Here is a 19,021-nt window from a genome sequence, read left to right as displayed (position 1 = left end):
GGGACTTGAAGCCAGGTGTTTCAACCTGAGGTGCAGGCATCCTAAATGGCATCTTAACAGCTGAGCCAAACACCCCACCTCATCAACTGTTTCTAATGTGGTTTTACACTTACTCATCAAATTCCTATTTTTTGGTTATTGTATTTTTCAGGTCTATAATTCCAGTATGGTTCTTTGTAGTTTGCTGTCCCATTGCCTACAATTTTCAGTTCTGTGTCAGTTTCAAACTGAACCTTCATATCTGTACAAATAGTAAATTTTACAGTTTTAAAGTTTGTTTCTGATGAATCCAATATCTGTAGTTCATTGATGTATCTCTGTTATTTCTTATTTCCCTAAGTACTTACGTGTGATGTTTTGTTACTTCATGTACCTGGTTACTTTTGCTTGTTGTAAATTAAAAAATATTTCTTGGAATGGATGTTTTGCCTAGCAGTAAAGATGCTGGTTCAGATTCCTGTATATCACATTGGAGGTCCTGGGTTCGATTCTTTTTTTTTTTTTTTTTAAGATTTATTTTATTTATTTGAAAGAGTTACAGAGAAACGTAGAGATGGAGAGGTCTTCCATCCGCTAGTTCACTCCCCAGATGGCCACAGTGGCTGGAGCTGCACTGATCCGAAGCCAGGAGCTTCTGGATCTTCCATGTGGGTGTAGGTGCCCAAGGACTTGGGCCATCTTCTACTGCTTTACCAGGCCATAGCAGAGAGCTGGATCAGAAATGGAGCAGCTGGGATTAGAACCAGTGCCCTATGCGGGATGCTGGTGCTTCAGATCAGGGCCTTAACCTGCTGCACCACAGTGCCAGAACCTGGGTTCTATACTTGACTCTGGCTCCTGACTCCTGCTTCCTGCTATTTTTTTTTTTTTTAAGATTTATTTATTTTGAAAGATTTAATAGAGTGAGAGACAGAGATCTTCCATCCACTGATTCACTCCAAGATGGCCTCAATGGCTAGTACTGGGCCAGAATGAAGCCAGAAGCCAGGAGCTTCATCCAAGTCTCCCCTGTGGGTGGCAGGTTCTCAAGTATTTGGACTATTTTCTGCGCTTTTCCCAGGCTGTTAGCAGGGATTTGGATCAGAATTGGAGCAGCGGTGATGGGATCCCATATGGGATGTTAGTGTCGCAGGTAGTGACTATATCCGCTATGTCACAGTGTGAGCTCCCTGCTTCCTGCTATTGCAGATTCTGAAAAGCAGTGCTGATCACTCAAGTAATTGGGTTCTTGCAGAAGTCTTGGACTGTGTTCTTGTTCCCCTACTTTGACACTTGCTCAGCCCTGGCTCTTGTGAGCATTGGGGAATGAAACCAATCTCGCTCGCTCTCTGTCATACATACATACATACATACATAAACTAAAAAAAAAAAAATTCTTGATATAGTTTTAAACCCAGAATTTCGTCTTCCAGAGAAGTTTTTAGTTACTTCTCCTCTTAGACCGATTATATCCATTTTCAAGGATTCATGTGTCTGGAGTTGTCTAAGTAACTACTGGGCTACTGTGTTTGGGTACAGTTATTTAGGGTACTGTCCCAAGTTGCATATGGCTTATCAGAGATACTACCCTTAGTACGATAGAATGACAAAGCAGCGAAAGTACAGTTTAACCTCTCAGTTATGTCTTTAGGATTGACAGATACTGCCCAGGGCAAAAATGACCTCAGTATGTGGGCTACAGACTTCATCAGAATATTGTAATACTAGTTTAGTTTTAGTTTAGAGAATTGGTTTTCATATTCCATCTAGCTTTTTTAATTCTTTCCTGATAGAGTTGATCCAGAATATCTATTACTTTAAGTCTGGATGACTTGTTTTTAACACCTATTTTTCCTACAAAGCTCACAAATGTTAAAACATATAAGATGAGTATTTCTTATCCAAAATGCATGGGACTGAAAGTATTTCGGAGTTTGAGTTATTTTTGATTTTTGGGTTAGGGTTGCTCAGCCTGTATTTGACTAGCCTGGGTTGCTTTCTGCACACTTTAAACTCAATTGAGGGCCGGCGCTGTGGCTCACTTGGTTAATCCTCCACCTGCAGCTCCGGCATCCCATATGGGCACCAGGTTCTAGTCACGGTTGCTCCTCTTCCACTTCAGCAATCTGCTGTGGCCTGGGAAGGCAGTGGAGGATGGCCCAAGTGCTTGGGCCCTGCACCCGCATGGGAGACCAGGAGGAAGCACCTGGCTCCTGGCTTCGGATTGGTGTATCTCCGGCCATAGCAGCCATTTGAGGGGTAAACCAACCGAAGGAAGACCTTTCTCTCTCTCTCTTTCTCTCTCTCTCACTCTCACTGTCTAACTCTGCCTGTAAAATTAAAAAAAAAAAAAAAAAAAAAAAAAAAACCTCAATTGAGGTATCAGCGTTATGGCACAGAGGGTCAAACCACTGCTTGTGATGTTGGCATCCCTTACCAGAGTGCTGGATCAATTCTTGACTACTCACTTCAAATTAGTTTCCTGCTAATATACCTGGGAAGGCAGCAGTAGTTGGACCATCTACTCAGACCCTGCCATCCATGTGGGAGTCCAGGCTAGAGTTCATGACTCCTGTGTTTCAGTCTGGCTCAGACATGGCTGTTGTGGCCATCTGGGAAGTGAACCAGCAAATGGAAACTAACAGTGTATCCCTCCTGCTTTCTGTTGCTCTAGCTTTCAAGTAAATAATTAAACAAACCTTTTTGGGAAAAAAAATAACTTATAGTAATTGAATTAAATTTCACTTTCTCTTTTAATAGTAATTATAATAGAAATGAAATATGGAAATCCACAGCCAACAGTCTAGACTTAAGTTATTGACGTGATAAAGGAACAGGTTAATAGCCATGAGTGACATATACCACCTGTATAACTTTGGTCTGTTTTTTTATACCCCATATACCTTGTGGAGGTGTTTTTCAGGAGGTACACATTCTTCTCTCATCTTCCCCACCACACCCAATGCTTTATTTAGTCAATATTTATTTCTTCACTTTAAGAAAACAATTCATGCAGATCCCTTTCTTTTTTCAATCAGACAAAATTGTGGAAAGATTTTATTTAATTTGCTTTGGAGTTTACCAGTTTTCAATCAAAGAATGAGTTGTGTGAGTTTCTAGAGTATAGAAGGTGCTGATTCTTGGAATGATTACAAAGGTTAATAATCCTTCAGAAGCATTGGAAGAGGGGAGTTGGTAAAGGAAAGAAAGGAGGCACTAATATCTTCATCATACAAAGTACAAAATAAGATTTTGTTTAAATAATTTTGACTTTAAAGAGTTATTGGGGGGCCTGCGCTGTGGCGCAGTAGGTAATCCTCCACCTGCAGTGCCAGCATCCCATATGGGCGCCTGTTCTAGTCCCAGCTGCCCCTCTTCCAATCCAGCTCTCTACTATGGCCTGGTAAAGCAGTAGAAGATGGCCCAAGTGCTTGGGCCCCTGCACCCATATGGGAGACCAGGAAGAAGCTCCTGGCTCCTGGTTTCGGATCAGCACAGCTCTGGCTATTGTGGCCCTCTGGGGAGTGAATCAATGGAAAGAAGACCTTTCTCTCTGTCTCTCCCTATCACTGTCCGTAACTCCACCTCTCAAATAAATAAACAAAATCTTAAAAAAAATTATTGGAAAGAGTGTGAATTGTTAAATCAACAACAGGAATCACTGTGCACTTGCTCCCCATGTAGGACTTCTGTCCTTAATGAGTTGTACTATGAAAATTAACTTTTTAGGAAGCTTTTATTTAATAAATACAGATTTCATAGGTACAACTTTAGGAATATAGCAGTCCCCCCCACACTCCCGTCCCACCTTCTCCTCTCCCATCCCATTCTTCATTAAGATTCATTTGTAATTATCTTTATATACAGAAGATCCAACTCTATACTAAGTAAAGATTTCAATAGTTTGCACCCGCACAGACACACAAAGTATAAAGTACTGCTTGAGACAAGTTTTACAGTTAATTCTCATAGTGCAACTCATTAAGGACAGAGGTCCTACATTGGAGCAAGTGCACAGTGACTCCTGTTGTTGATTTAACAATTAACACTCTTATTTATGATGTCAGTGATCACCTGAAGCTCTCATCACGAGCTGCCTTTTGAGTCCACAAACTCCATCATTATTTAGACGGCCATAAGCAAATGTAGCCTCCCTTCAAAAACTCATCTTCAAACAGTACTTTATGCTTTGTGTGTTTGTGTGGGTGCAAACTGTTGAAATCTCTACTTAGTGTAAAGTTGGTCTTGTGTATATAAAGTCAGTTAATAACTAATCTTAATGAAGAGTGGAATGGGAGAGGGAGTAGGTGGTAGGATGGGAGTAGGGGTGGGAGGGCGGGAATGGGGGGAAGAACCACTATATTCCTAAAAGTTGTACATACGAAATTTTATTCATTAAATAAAAACCTTCTAAAAAAATTACTGGGTCCAGGGCTGTAGTGTAGCCAGTAAAACCAATGCCTACAGTGCTGGCATCCCATATGGGTGTGGTTCGGGTCCCAGCTGCTCCACCTCTGATCCAGCTCTCTGCTATGCCCTGGGAAAGTAGTGGAAGATGGCCCAAGTGCTTGGACCCCTGTACCCTTGTGGGAGACACAGAAGAAGCTCCTGGCTCCTGGCTTCAGATTGGCTCAGCTCTGGCTGTTGCGGTCATCTGGGGAGTGAACCAGCAGATGGACAACTTTCTCTCTCTCTCTCTCTCTCTGCCTCTCCTTCTTTGTGTAGCTCTTTCAAATAAATAAATAAATATTAAAAAATATTATTGATTTGAAAGGCAGAGTTAGAGAGAGGGGGAGAGAGAGATCTTCTATCTACTAGGTCACTCCCCATGTGGCTGCAACAGCTGGGACTGGGCCAGGCCAGTGGTGGGAGACTGCAACTCCTTTGGGATCTCCAACATGGGTGGCAGGGGCCTAAGTATTTTGAGTTATCTTCTGTGTTTCCAAGTGCATTAAGTGGGAAGCAAGATCAGAAGTGGAGCAGCTGCGACTTGAACCAGTGCTCATATGGATGGTATACCAGCCAATATGGATGGGAAGCCAGCATCACAGGCCGTGGCTTAACTTGATGCTCCATGACGCTGTCCCCAACAATTTTAAACTTTCAATAAGTATAGTTGTTAAGTACTGTCTGTATATCATTGTCAGTTTTTTAAATAACTTATTTTTTACACAATTGACATGTTTATTTTAGGAAAGTGCTAAGATAAGTGTTTACAAGACTGCCCCTCATTTCCGATACCAGTTGCAGAATTTAGGGGTTCCCCAAACTATCCTCCTGTCAGGTAATTTGCTGGAAGCAACTGTGGAACTGATTGCTGTTATATTTCTTGATTATGTTTTATTAAAGTGAAGAGAATTATATTAAAATCAGCCAATGGAAGACAAGCATGGTGCAGTCTATGAGAGTTTTAAATGTAAAGCGGTTGTAGAGTCATGGAAAGCCTTAATTCCTCCTGACAACAATATGTGACACCACGTACAAGATTACTGCCAATCAGGAGAGCTCACTTGAACCTTTATGTCTGGAGTTTTTGTTGGGGAAATATGGTTGACTGCCCATCTGACCTTTAGTCTTTAGCTCCTCTGAAGGGAGGATGGATACTGTATAGCCCTAAGCTCCCAAGGGAATTACATTGTTAAAATCTTTGCTATGGTTGGGGTAAACAAAGGTCCTCAGTTAAACAAAAAGAAGTCCTAGATACTGCCTCTGAGGAGTTAAGGCTCAAGTCCAGACCTCCTTTTTGGGTAAGATTAGTTTTCTTTCTTTTTTTTTTTTTTTAAGATTTATTTATTTGGGGGCTGGTATTGTGATGTGATTCGTTAAGCCACTGCTTGCGACACCGGCATCCCATATGGGTACTGGTTCATGTTCTGGCTACTCCAGTTCCAGTCCAACTCTGTGCTAATGCGCCTTGGAAAGTGGTAGATGGCCCAAGTGCTTGGGCCCCTTTACCCTTTTGGGAGACCTGGAAGAAGCTCCTGACTCCTCCTGGTTTCAGCTCAGCCCAGCTCTGGGCTGTTGCAGGCCTTTGGCAGGTGGAAGACCTCTTTGCAAAAGAATAACAGAGAGGGAGGGAGAAAGCTTCTATCTACTGGTTCATACCCTTAAAGGGCCACAACAGCTGGGGCTAGACCAGGACTGGCCAAAACCAAGATCCAGGAACTCCATCTTGGTCTCCCACATGGGTGACAGGGGCCCAAGCACTTGGTTCATCTTCTGCTGCTTTCCCTGGTACATTAGCAGGGAGCTGAATTGGAAGCAGAACAGCCAGGACTCTAGCTGGCGCTCATATGGCAGGTCTTCATCACAGGCGGCTGCCTAACATGTGCCACAATCTTGGGCCCAGGTTAATAATTCACTACACATGAAATGAAGATAAAAATAGTACCTAAAATCTCTTTAGGCAGGTGAAATAACTTCTGCTAGTATTTGAAAATAGTTCATTTCTCTGTATGTACGTGTATTTTTGTTTATTTTCTTTTTAAAAATATGCTGCCATACGAGAGTGCTACAGGTTCACAGAAATAATTAAAAAATAAAAAAATTATAAACTTTATTCTCAACATTCCATCCATTAAGTTCAGTACAGTTTTTTGTAAGCATTGATATCAGCCACTGAATTCATGCATGCTAAAGAATTGAAGCATCCCGGAGATTTAACCATGTCAGTGCAGTCTTTTTATTTTATTTTTTAAAAAATAAGTTTATTTATTTGAAAGGCAGAGAGCGAAATCTTCATCTGCTGATTGACTCCACAAATGGCCACAATGATTGGGGCTGATCCAGGCTGAAGCCAGGAGCCAGGAACGCCATCCATATCTCCTATGTGGGTAGCATGATCCCAAGTACCTGGGCCATTTCCCACTGCTTTCCCCTCATATTAGCAGGGAGCTGGACTGGAAATGGAGCAACCGGGATTCCACCCAGCGCTCACGAGATGTCGCCATTGTAGGCTTCAGCTTAACCCACTGTGCCACAAAGCTGGCCCCAGTGTTTTTTTTATCTTAACTGAAGAAAAATGGGTGCTTTTTCCAGCTGTTTTTCAGACTAGTAAACAGAAAGATATCAGAAGGAACCGAACGCTTAATGATTTCATTTTGAAACTTTTCTAAGACTGTTCTTGGAGCCGGTGCTGTGGTGTAGCAGGTAAAGCCGCCGCCTGCAGTGCCAGTATCCCTTTTGGGCACCCGTTCAAGTCTGGGCTGCTCTGCTTTTGATCCAGCTCTCTTCTATGGTCTGAGAAAGCAGTAGAAGATGACCCAAGTCCTTGGGTTCCTGCACCAGCATGTGAGACCTGGACGAAGCTCCTGGCTCCTGGCTTCGGATCAGTGCAGCTCTGGCCATTCGAATGAACCAGAGGATGGGAGACTTCTCTCTCACCCTGCTTCTGCCTCTCTCACTGCCTTTCATCTAAATAAATAAATCTTAAACAAAAACAAAAACAAACTGCTATTGTCTGATGAGTAGAATGAGCAGAAGAATTCATATAGTGGGGAAGGACTGTGGTGAAACTCTTCTTTGCATTTTTCTGCTAAAACTAACATTTTTCAAATAGTTTCCTAATGAACAGATGTCATCATTCCTTTTGGCCTTCCAGAAAGTCAACAGGCAAAATGCCTTGAACATCACAAAAAACTTTTGCCATGACCTTTGCTCTTGACCCATCTTCATTTGCTTTGACTGGACCATTTCTACATCTTGGTAGCCATTGTTTTGATTGTGTCTTGTCTTCAAAATCAAACTGGTAAAGCCATGATTCATTTCCTGTTTACACTTCCTTAGAGAACTGTTTTAGGATCTTCATACCACTTCTTAGACTTTCCATTGAAAGCTCTTGTCTTGTTTGCAGTCCATCCAGGTGTAACAGTTTTACATCCAGTGAGCAGAAAATTTGCTCCACTTTAATTTTTCAGTTAATGTCACCTAAGTTAAATCAGTTGAGATATCTGTGATATTGATTGTTGTTTCTCCTGTTAATGATTGGTCCTCTTCAATTAAGGCATGGACAAGATTAATTTTTTCCTTGCAAATTGATGTGGACATTCCTCTGAGATGGGCTTTAGGTTTATATCCAGCATCATTTGGTCCTTTTTTTTTTTTTTAAGGTCTATTTTATTTATTTGAAGGCAGAGTTAGAGAGAGAGAGAGCCAGAGAGAGAGAGAGGGGTCTTCCATCCACTTGTTCACTCCCCAGAAGACCACAATGGCTGGAGCTGAACCAATCCGAAGCCAGGAGCCAGGAGCTTCTTCCAGGTCCCCAATATGAGTGCAGGGGCCCAAGCACTTGGGCCATCTTCCACTGCTTTCCCAGGCTATACCAGAGAGCTGGATTGGAAGTGGAGCAGCCGTGACTCGAGCCAGCTCCCAAAGGTGATGCCATTGCTGCAGGCTGGGGCTTTAACCTGCCATGCCTCACTCAGCACTGGCCCTTGGTCCCTTTGTGATATGAGTAATCCACTTATAAACTGCTGATTTCTATAGAGCATTTTCCCTGCACATTTTTATAGAAAATCAATAACTTCATCCTTCTTTCATAGAAGCTTCAACAATTTCAAATATATACTTTTTTAAGATTTATTTTTTATTTATTTGAAAGTGTGTGTGCACATGAAAGAAATCTGCATCCAATGATTCATTCCTGAATGGCCACAACAGTTCTGGGCAAGGGCAAAGCCAGGAACTGGGAACTCCATCCAGGTCTTGCATGTGGGTCACAGGAGCCTAAGTACTTGGGCCATCCTCTACTGCTTTCCCAGGAATGTTAGCTGGAGAACTGGTATGAAAGTGGAGTATTCAGGAGTCAAGCCAGAACTCTAGTATGGCATGCTGGCATTACAAGTGATGGCTTAACCTGCTCTGTCACAGTGCCTGCTCCTATTTGATAGATGTTCTTGCTTCAATTTTAGCAGCATTCAAGTTGCCCTGATAGGGGCTCCTTCCTTCCTTCCTTCCTTCCTTCCTTCCTTCCTTCCTTCCTTCCTTCCTTCCTTCCTTCCTTCCTTCCTTCCTTCCTTCCTTCCTTCCTTCCTTTTTTAACACGATTCACTTATTTTATTTGAAAGACAGAGTTATAGAGAGGCAGAGACATTTTCCATCCACTATTTCATTCTCCAGATGGCCACATGGCCAGGGCTGGACCAGACCAAGAGCAGGGAGCCAGGAACTTTATCTGGGTCTCCCATGTGGGTTCAGGGGCCCAAGCATTGGGGCTATCTGCTGCTGCTTTCTCAGGCGCACTAACAAGGAGCTGAATTGGAAGTGGGACAGCCAGGACTCCATCCAGTGCCCATATGGGATGCCAGCAGTGCAGGCGGTGGTTTCACCCACTGTACCACAGCACTCGCCCTAGGGGCTTTTTTCAAACTGATATCTTATCCTTCCTACTGTCTAAAATGATACTCTGTTCAGACAGATTCTGACAAGGTTGTAGGAGTTTTTTTTTTTTTTTAATGTACAGACTTTTTTGAAATCCATGCACAATTTTTTCCTAATACACATTTTTCATTAACTTTTGAAGATACTTTCTATTTTTTAACCTTTTAAATTTTACATTATTTTAAGTCTGCAGTGATTTGGATGTGGTTTGTACACCAGGATTCCATATATTGGAATACTGAACTTTAGGGTGGCAGTGTTGGGAGGTGGAATTTTTTTAAAAATTTATTTTATTTGAAAAGCAGAATGATAGGAAAAAGGGAGAGATACAGATTTTCTGTCTTCTGGTTCTCACTCCAAATAGTCACAACATCGTGACTGGGCCAGGCCAAAGCCAGGAGCCAAGATCTCCATCCGGTTTCCTTCATGTATGTAAAGGGCACAAGCACTTGGGCCATGTTCTGCTGCCTCCCAGAAGCATCAGCTGGAAGCTCGATGGGAAGCAGATCAGCCTGGACTTGAGCCAGCATTCCAATACAGGATGCCAGGTTCACATATGGCGGCTTAACCCCCTGTGCCACAGTGCTGGTCATGGGAGGTGGCATCTTTAAAAGTAGATAGGACATGTGGAATGTTAGGTCATTTGGGGGCATAACCTGAAAAGGGATTAAGGTATTCTCTTGAGAATCTGATTATTGAGAGGATTATTGTAAGAACTTGAGCGTGGCCCAGCCAGTTCTTTGGCTTCCTGTATCTAGATGAGTTCTTTCTCACACATGTGCTCTCCCCATCTGTGATGGGACTGTTTCAAGAGCTGATGCTATATACTGTTTGGGCTTTTTTGTTGTTGTTGTTTATTTAAAGATTTATTTACTTAAATGGCAAAATCATATGAAGAAATGCAAAGTCAATGAGAGAGAGTTCTTCCATCTGCTGATTTACTCCCCAAATGACCACAGTGGCTGAAGCTGGGCCAGGTCAAAGCCAGGAGCCAGAAGCTTCCAATTTCTCCCACATGGGTGTAGTGGCCCAAGTAGTTGGATGCAGGCATCACAGGTAGTGGCCTTACCTGCCATACCACAGTGCTTGCCCCTATACTGTCTGGAATTTTAGCCTCACTCATGTATTTTGTTACTGCATCAAAAAGCTGACCAGTACAGAAAAATCTAAATATGAAAATGTTTAAAAGCTAGCATTTAACTTTACTTATCATATGCTGTTTTCACTAAGGGTAATAGATTTTCTTTGACTCAATGAACTTCTTAATTCTAACCCATGCAGTCATATGTTAGAACATTTATTCATAACATTGAATAAGCTACTTTAAATATATATATTGCTTTTAAAAGAAATCAAAGATCTGCATAAGATATACAAATATAAACATATTAAATAATCTGTAATGAAAATAGTGTTTGCCTCACTGTTCATGACTTCTGTTCTCATTATCCAGTGGGAAATCAATTTGAGTTATCTAAATCTCTGTTTTTCATATTGCTAAACAATATGTTTCTGCTGTCGATTCTGACTTGATACTTTCATTTTTTAACTTTTTAATGTAATAGGTAAGGATTTAGCTTAAATATCTCACTTCTAGGGCAGGTGTTTGGTGCAGCAGTTAAGTTGCTGCTTGGTATGCCCACATCCCATATTGGTTTATGTCCTGGGTCTTCCATTTCTGATCCAGCTTCCTGCTAGTGAGCATCCTGAGAAGTAGCAGATGATAGCTCATGTACTTCATTTTCTGCCACACATATGGGAGACCCAGATGGAGTTCTAGGTTCCTGCCTTCAAACTGACCTAGTCATGACTGTTACTGGCATTTGGGAAGTAAACCAGTGGGTGAAAGATCTCTCTCTCTCTCTGTGTGTGTCTTTATCTCTCTGATTTTCAAATAAAGTGAAAATAAGTAAAGACAAATTAAACTGTTTATCTTTTTCTCCCTTTATCTCAACATAGTTCTATTTCCCTATCAGGTATGTTATTACATTTTATTACATTTTTAAAGTTAAAAGAATTAGTTTCTACATTATTATGACCATGCAGGCTTTTTTTTTTTTTTTTTTTTTACTATATACCCAATTCATGTATGTGATGATTATATTTTAAACATTGTATAGTTCTTGACCCTTTTCAGGAGTTTCTCTGAGAAACGCATCCAGATTTCTAGGGATATTATAGAATTTCAGTCTGTCCCCACTACTTTTTGCTCCCAGATACCTTAGAGCTTTTTATCTTCTATTTAGTCTAAATGATTTGTTTCTTTGATTTGTTACACAATTGCTGTCTTGGCACTTATTTCCTAATCTCTAGGCTTCATTTCACTGTTAACTGGATTTCATGTTTCTGTTTTGGTTTATATTTTAGTTGTGTTGGCTTACATCACATAATTTTGTACATGAGACTTAGTTTTCTTTGTCCTTGCTTGTGTGAAAATGTTATACACTATGCTTAATGCTAATTTGGCAGAGTAGGGAACTAATTTTCTTTTAGTACTTCAGTGACTTTTCTTGGTCTAGAGTCTGATATTGCCAATGATAAATCCTCTAATTTGGTTCTAATTATTTTGTAGATCATTTTTTTATTTCAGAAATCTTTCTAGGATCTTTTGTGAAAATTTTATCTATATGTAAATACCTACTTTAAAAATTTTTTCATTATCTTGGACTCTCACAAACCTCTTTCTATTTGAATATTTGTTTCAGTTAGCTTTGGATTATAATTTCATTAACTCTCAGTTTGCTTGTCTTTTTTTTTTTTTAATTGGTCATTTATTTTTATTTGAAAGGCAGAGAGAGAAGCAGACAGACACAGAGATATCTTCCATCCAGTGGTTCATTTGGCTGCAACAAGCTAAGACTGGGTCAAGCTGAAGCCAGGAAATCAGTCAGGGTTTCATAGTTTACAGGTACTCAAGCATTCGAGTCATTACCAGCTGACTCCACAGTACACATTAGCAGGATGATGGAATTGGTAGTGGAGCTGGGACTTGAACCCAGGCACTCTGAAATAGAATGTGGACATCCCTGAGTGGTGTTTTAACTGCTATGCCAAACACCTGCCTCTAGTTTTATTTTTGAACTTCTGAATTGTATATGGTATTGAACATCTGGTTTTTTGTTTTCTTTCATGTTTTGTCTACTTGTTTTACCTTTTCTTTTGGAAAATTTTTTGAATTTGTGTCTCCCTCTTCAAAAAAATTAGAAAACATAAATCTTCAAAACCTTTTTATTTTTGTTTCTTTTTTCAGTGTCCTTTTGTCATGTAAATTTTATTGCATCTCTTGAATGCAAATATGCATGTGTTTTCCATTTTTTTGAATTTTGAAATATTACTAATTATAGAAATGTTAGATGTATAAGACAAATAATTATTTTCCTGACATATCTTTCACTCAAATATTTTAATGGGTACTTTCTACAAACCAGTATCTTGTGTAGTCACAATAAAATCATAAATCTTATGTAATTCACATTGATTTTCATTCTAAATGTACTTATGTCTTATTTGATTCAGTGGGATATATTCTGTAAATTTCATTATTTTGATCCTCAAATTGTGCTGATTTGGTCATTTGGTACACTTTTGATATCATTTCTCTGTATCTGTTTGATAGTACTACATTTCTTGCAGAACTTTCTTGCTTTCTGGCACAACACAATGTTCTAGGTTTATCTTGTACTTTTCCTGCCTTGCCCTGAATAGGCCATGTTCCCAAAGATTACTGGTTCCTGTGGGGAGCAGCCCGGACTGGACTGAGTTACTGGAATTAAGACTTATTGTATGCATCTGCTCTCCCACAATATGGCGCTGGGAGAGAAGTAAACAGCTTCCGCACAGCTGCCTCCAGTTCAACCAATGAACTGTAGGACTTGCTCCTGATTGGAGAGCAGCGTACTCGGCGTGTGGGCAGCCGAGTTAGGATTGGCAGAGGAGGACTATAAAGGAGGAGAGAGACGGCATGCACCAGGAACATCTAAGGGGAACATCTGAGGGAACGCCTGTGCAGCCCCCGAGAGAGCCGGCCGGCGGTGTGCCGCTCCCCTGCGGAAGTGGGGAATGTGGCCAGGGGGAACTGCCCTTCCACGGAGGTGGAAGGGATAGTAGCCAACCCGGGAAGAACCAGCAGCAAACCCGGGGAGGGCCGAGCAGACCAAAGAACAGCGCAGGGTCTTGTGTCGTTCCTCCACGAAGAGGGGGAGCGACATAATGGTGCCGTGACTCGGATATGAAGCCTAGGCGGCAGGGTTCAGTGTTGCTCCTCCACGAAGAGGGGGAGCGACAGTTCCTTTTAGGAGAAGGTAGTATTTATAAGATCCCAGGATTAGGTTTACTTATTGTTGTTGGAATGTCACTGATATCAAACTTCTTCAGAGGACATAGCTAGAATCTGGTTTGTTACATGAATGAATATGTGTATGTCTGTGTAAATACATATATGTATACAGACATTTATATCTGTATTTCTGTATTGAGAATTTTGACTTCAAGCTGACACATTTCAGTTTAGTATCACAGTATTGGATTTAGCTTTTTCCTTTTATGTTTGTAACTCCCTTTTCTGACTTAGAGAAACTTGGCTCCCACTTAATTAATATATTTACTTTTATCATTTTATTGGTTACTAGTTATAACCAATATCCCACCTCTACTGTCACTCCCCACTCTTCACAAATACCTCTTCTCCTTTGGCTCTGACTCCTTATTCTAGGAATTTTTCGGTTTATCATGGTCTTTCATGAAAAGCTATTGTCTGTCCATGGTTAAGATGAATAATATTTATTTGTTTATATGGGTAGGACTTTGAGCTATTTGGAATTAGCAGGTTAGAAGCTCTGCCCTTGGGTCAGGAGGATCTCTAAATTCCTCAATAGTCATTGCTCTGAGAAACCTACATTCATTGAAAGTACAATAGCTATAGTATTTTACTCAGACTTTTTTTTTTTTAAGATTTTTTTTTTTTTATTTATTTGAGAGGTAGAGTTAGAGAGGGAGAGAAGAGAGAAAGGTCTTCCATCTCTCGTCCACTGGTTCACTTCCCAAATGGCTGTAGCTCGCCCTATCTGAAGCCAGGAGCCAGGAACCGGGCAGGAGCTTCTTCTGGACCTTCCACTTGGGTGGAGGGATCCAAAGGCTTGAGACATATTCTACTGCTTTCCCAGGCCGTAGCAGGGAGTTGGATCGGAAGAGGAGCATCCAGGACTAGAACTGACACCCATATGGGATGCCGGCGCCATAGGCAGAGGATTAATCTGTGCCACAGTGCTGGCCCTGATTACCCAGACTTTTTTTAAAAAAGATTTATTTGCCGGCACCATGGCACACTTGGTTAATCCTCCACCTGCGGTGCCAGCATCCCTTATGGGCACCGGGTTCTGGTCCCGGTTGCTCCTCTTCCAATCTAGCTCTCTGCTGTGGCCCTGGAAGGCAGTGCAGGATGGCCCAAGTGCTTGGGTCCCTGCACCCGCATGGCAGACCAGGAGGAAGTACCTGGCTCCTGGCTTCGGATCAGCACAGCGCAGCATACTGGCCTTTGTGGCCATTTGGGGGGTGAACCAACCGAAGGAAGACCTTTCTGTCTGTCTCTCTCTCGGTCTAACTCTATCTGTCAAATAAAAAGATTTATTTATTTATTTGAAAGAATAACAGAGATGGAGGTGGGGAAAGCTGGCACTTCCATCAGCTGGTTTACTCCCCACATGGCCACAACAACTGGGGCTGGGCCAGGCTAAAGCCTGGAGCCAGGAGCTTCTTTTGTGTCTTCCCATATGGGAGGCCGAGGTCCAAGTATTTGGGCCATCCTCTGCTGCTTTCCCCGGCCCTAAGCAGGGAGCTGGAACAGAAAGTGGAACAGCCATGTCACAACATTTGCCCCCTACCCCTACCCACTTCTTTGATATATTAACCCTTCAGTTTTTTGCCTTGGTAAAAAAATGCTGATGGATATTAGCTCTTCCATGTAAAGTGGTGGTGAGGAACATCTAGCCTGTGAGCCATGGTAGGTCCATGAAATCATTTAGTTTGTCTTTTTTTTTTTTTTGGGGGGGGGGGGACAGGCAGAATAGACAGAGAGAGAGACAGAGAGAAATGTCTTCTGGCCTGCGCCGCGGCTCACTAGGCTAATCCTCCACCTTGCGGCGCCGGCACACCGGGTTCTAGTCCCGGTCGGGGCGCCGGATTCTGTCCCAGTTGCCCCTCTTCCAGGCCAGCTCTCTGCTATGGCCAGGGAGTGCAGTGGAGGATGGCCCAAGTGCTTGGGCCCTGCACCCCATGGGAGACCAGGATAAGTACCTGGCTCCTGCCATCGGATCAGCGCGGTGCACCGGCCACAGCGGCCATTAGAGGGTGAACCAACGGCAAAAGGAAGACCTTTCTCTCTCTGTCTCTCTCTCTCACTATCCACTCTGCCTGTCAAAAAAAAAAAAAAAGAAAAAAAAGAAAGGTCTTCCTTTACTGTTGGTTCACCCTCCAATGGCCGCCACAGCTGGCACGCTGCAGCCGGTGCACCGTGCTGATCTGAAGGCAGGAGCCAGGTGCTTCTCCTAGTCTCCCATGGGGTGCAGGGCCCAAGCACCTGGGCCATCCTCCACTGCACTCCCAAGCCACAGCAGAGAGCTGGCCTGGAAGAGGGGCAACTGGGACAGAATCCGGTGCCCTGACCGGGACTAGAACCCGGTGTGCCGGCGCCGCAAGGCAGAGGATTAGCCTAGTGAGCTGCGGCGCTGGCCTGGCCTCCTTTTATGAGCCCTTTGTAGCTGTTTGGTATCTCAGTTGGAGCTTCCTTAAGTAATCTAAGCTTCTTCCTGGCTTTATCAACTGTGCATCCACTTTCAGAAATTTGTTCAAATTTCTTGATGCCCCCTCTTACCATGTTGGAATGTTTTCAACTGCAAATAGGAATCCTGTAAATAACTTACTTAAAAGGTAAGAAAAACTAACTGTTCATATAAGAAGTCTAAATATATTACAGTTCCTGGCTGGTTTATTTAGCTGTTTGATGAATTCAGCAAAGACCTGGGTAAATTTCATCTTTTTTCTTGTGAGTCATAATCATCTCTACAGTTTTTCTTGTCTAAATGGCTGTAGCAGTTTTGGGCATCATATCTTTTTAAAGAACATTCAGAGTCTGCAAGAGAACATTCTTGCATGTTTTATTTTTATTTAAGAACTTTATGTTTATTTAAGAACTTTTTTAATGTTTTATTTTTAAGGTCAAATAAGGCCTTCCTGAAAGAAAGATCAGAAATCATTTACCCCATGCCTATTTGAAAACTAGTCATTCTGTTTGTGTAATTACATGTGATTAAAATTACTATAAATGGACTTGTCTCTAGAACTTTGCTATTTTGACCAAAAGCATTAGGTATCCTGGTGCTTACTCAATCAGAATTTGCATTTAAATGAGATTCCTCAGTGATTTGGTTGTACTTAGTAGAAAGGTCTTCAAAAAGGACATGGAAAATAGAGATTATGAAAACACTATACATGGGTTTCAAAATTATTTTTGCAAGAAAATTTTAATTCCATTTTATGTGAACTTTTTGAAGTACCCTTGTGTTTGAGAAGTACTGATCTAAGTTAATCAAGATTTGATCCATATGGCTTAGAGAAACCTCATTTGTGAAGTAGAGGATTTCAAAATATTTGAACAAAATTGAGGTTATGTGATGGAGGGAGGGGGATGGGCATTATGGGGATGGCCTTTGGTTTGACCAACAACAGTGTCTGTTCATAATCTTTCCTTTGTTTTTTGTTTGTTTGCTTGTTTTTGTTGTGCTTATGAGTGTGTATTTTCTTTATCCTAACTGTTCTTATGGGAAAAGGAAAGAGGTATGGGGCATAGCTAACATGCCATCTTGAATAAGGAAATCTGTTACCGCTTTTCTTTTATTAAGCTCTGTAAAATATTATGGTACATTTATAAGGGTATTTGAAAAACTTCCTGGTGTAGCAGGTTAAGCCACATCTATAATACCGGCATCCCATATCAGAGTTCCTGTTTGGGTCCCAGCTGTCCTGCTTCTGATCCAGCTCTCTGCTAAATGCCTGGGAAGGCAGCAGAAGATGGCCCAAGTGCTTGTGTCTCTGACACCCACATGGGGAACCCAGATGGAGATCCTTGCTCCTGGCTTTGGCTTGGTCCTTACCCTGCCATTGTGGCCATCTGGGGAGTGAGCCAATAGATGGAAGGTATCTATCTGTCTCTGTTTCTCTTTGTAGCTGCCTTTCAAATAAATAAATAAATCACTTAAAAAAAAGTTAATGGAAAAAAGGAATGGAAAGATACATTTATTTTGGTGCAGAAAAATTTGAAATCCATGCAAATGAGAAGTATTCAAAAAGTTCATGGAATATGTGTACTATGAAAAAAAATGCAGGAATTTCAGAAGAGAGAATAAGAGAGCATGCATTTCTGTCTTGTTTATTTCCTAAATGCTTGCAAAGGTTGGAGCAAAGCTGAGAGCTAGGAACAGCAATCTGAGTATCCCATGGCTGACAGGGACCAAGCTACTTGAACCATCATCTGCTGCATCCTAGGATGTGTATACACAGAAAGCTGGAATTAAATTCAGCAGGGACATGAACTCAGTCCCATATGTGATGTGAGTGTCCCAAATGAAGTCTTTTTTTTTTTTTTTAAAGATTTATTTATTTATTTGAGAGTTAGAATTACACACAGAGGGACAGAGAGAGAGGTCTTACATCCATTCACTCGCAAAATGGCCACAACAGCCAGAGCTGGGCTAATCTGGAGCCAGGAGCCAGGAGCTTCCTCTGGGTCTCCCATGTGGATGTAGAGGCCCAAACACTTGGACCATCCTCCATGGCTTTCCCAGGTCAAAGCAGAAAGCTGGATTTGAAGAGGAGCAGCCAGTACCAGAACTGGGGTGCATATTGGGTGCTGGCACCATAGGCTGAGGCTTAGCCCACTATGCCAAAGCACCAGTTCCTCCCAGATCATGTCTTAACCAGCAGGCCAAATGCCCAACTTTAGCTTTTTGAAATACTGTGATATATAATCTACAATGTAAAATAATACACCTAAAACAAGTATTATATATATTTATTTTATCATTTCAGAATATATTCTTTAATTTTTTGAAATTTCATTTAGGTTATAGAAGTTCCATGTATTTCATATACACAGATTGAGGCACATAATGACACTTCCTCTCCCTACTTTGCCACCTTCACTCCATCCCTTTCTCCTCTTCCCTCTCACATTCCCACTCTTAATTTTTATAAAGATCTATTTTTAGTTTACTTAACAATTCTATAATTCATCTTAGACATAGTAAAAGAAAACAAAACAAAAACAAAAAACAGTGTTCCTTAACTAAGAGACAAATACTGTAAAAAGTCATTGAATCTTGAAATATAAATTTCACTCCAGTATATTACATTTCAGATACTCTATTAGTTACCTCAGATCAGAGAAGATGTATGATATCTGTCTTTTTGGGACTGGCTTATTTCACTAAGTATAATGGTTTCCAGTTGTGTCTATCTTGTTGCAAAAGACAAGATTTCACTTTTTTCCCTTATGGGTGAGTAGTAGTACTCCATACTGTATATATACCATAGTTTCTTTATCTGGTCAAAATTGATGGAAAACTGGGTTGATTCCATATCTTTGCTATTGTGAATTGAGCTGCAGTTAACA

The 19,021-nt window shown here is 41.4% G+C and overlaps 1 protein-coding gene across 2 annotated transcripts in view; it reads left to right on the top strand.

Moving 5' to 3' along the window:
- CD2AP (CD2 associated protein) overlaps positions 1-19,021 on the top strand; it is a 138,242-nt gene that overhangs the window by 23,370 nt on the left and 95,851 nt on the right. The window lies entirely within an intron of this gene.

Source organism: Oryctolagus cuniculus, chromosome 5 (assembly GCF_964237555.1).
Source record: "Oryctolagus cuniculus chromosome 5, mOryCun1.1, whole genome shotgun sequence".
Classification (NCBI taxonomy): Eukaryota; Metazoa; Chordata; class Mammalia; order Lagomorpha; family Leporidae; genus Oryctolagus; species Oryctolagus cuniculus.
This window is presented reverse-complemented; position numbering and strand designations above follow the sequence as displayed.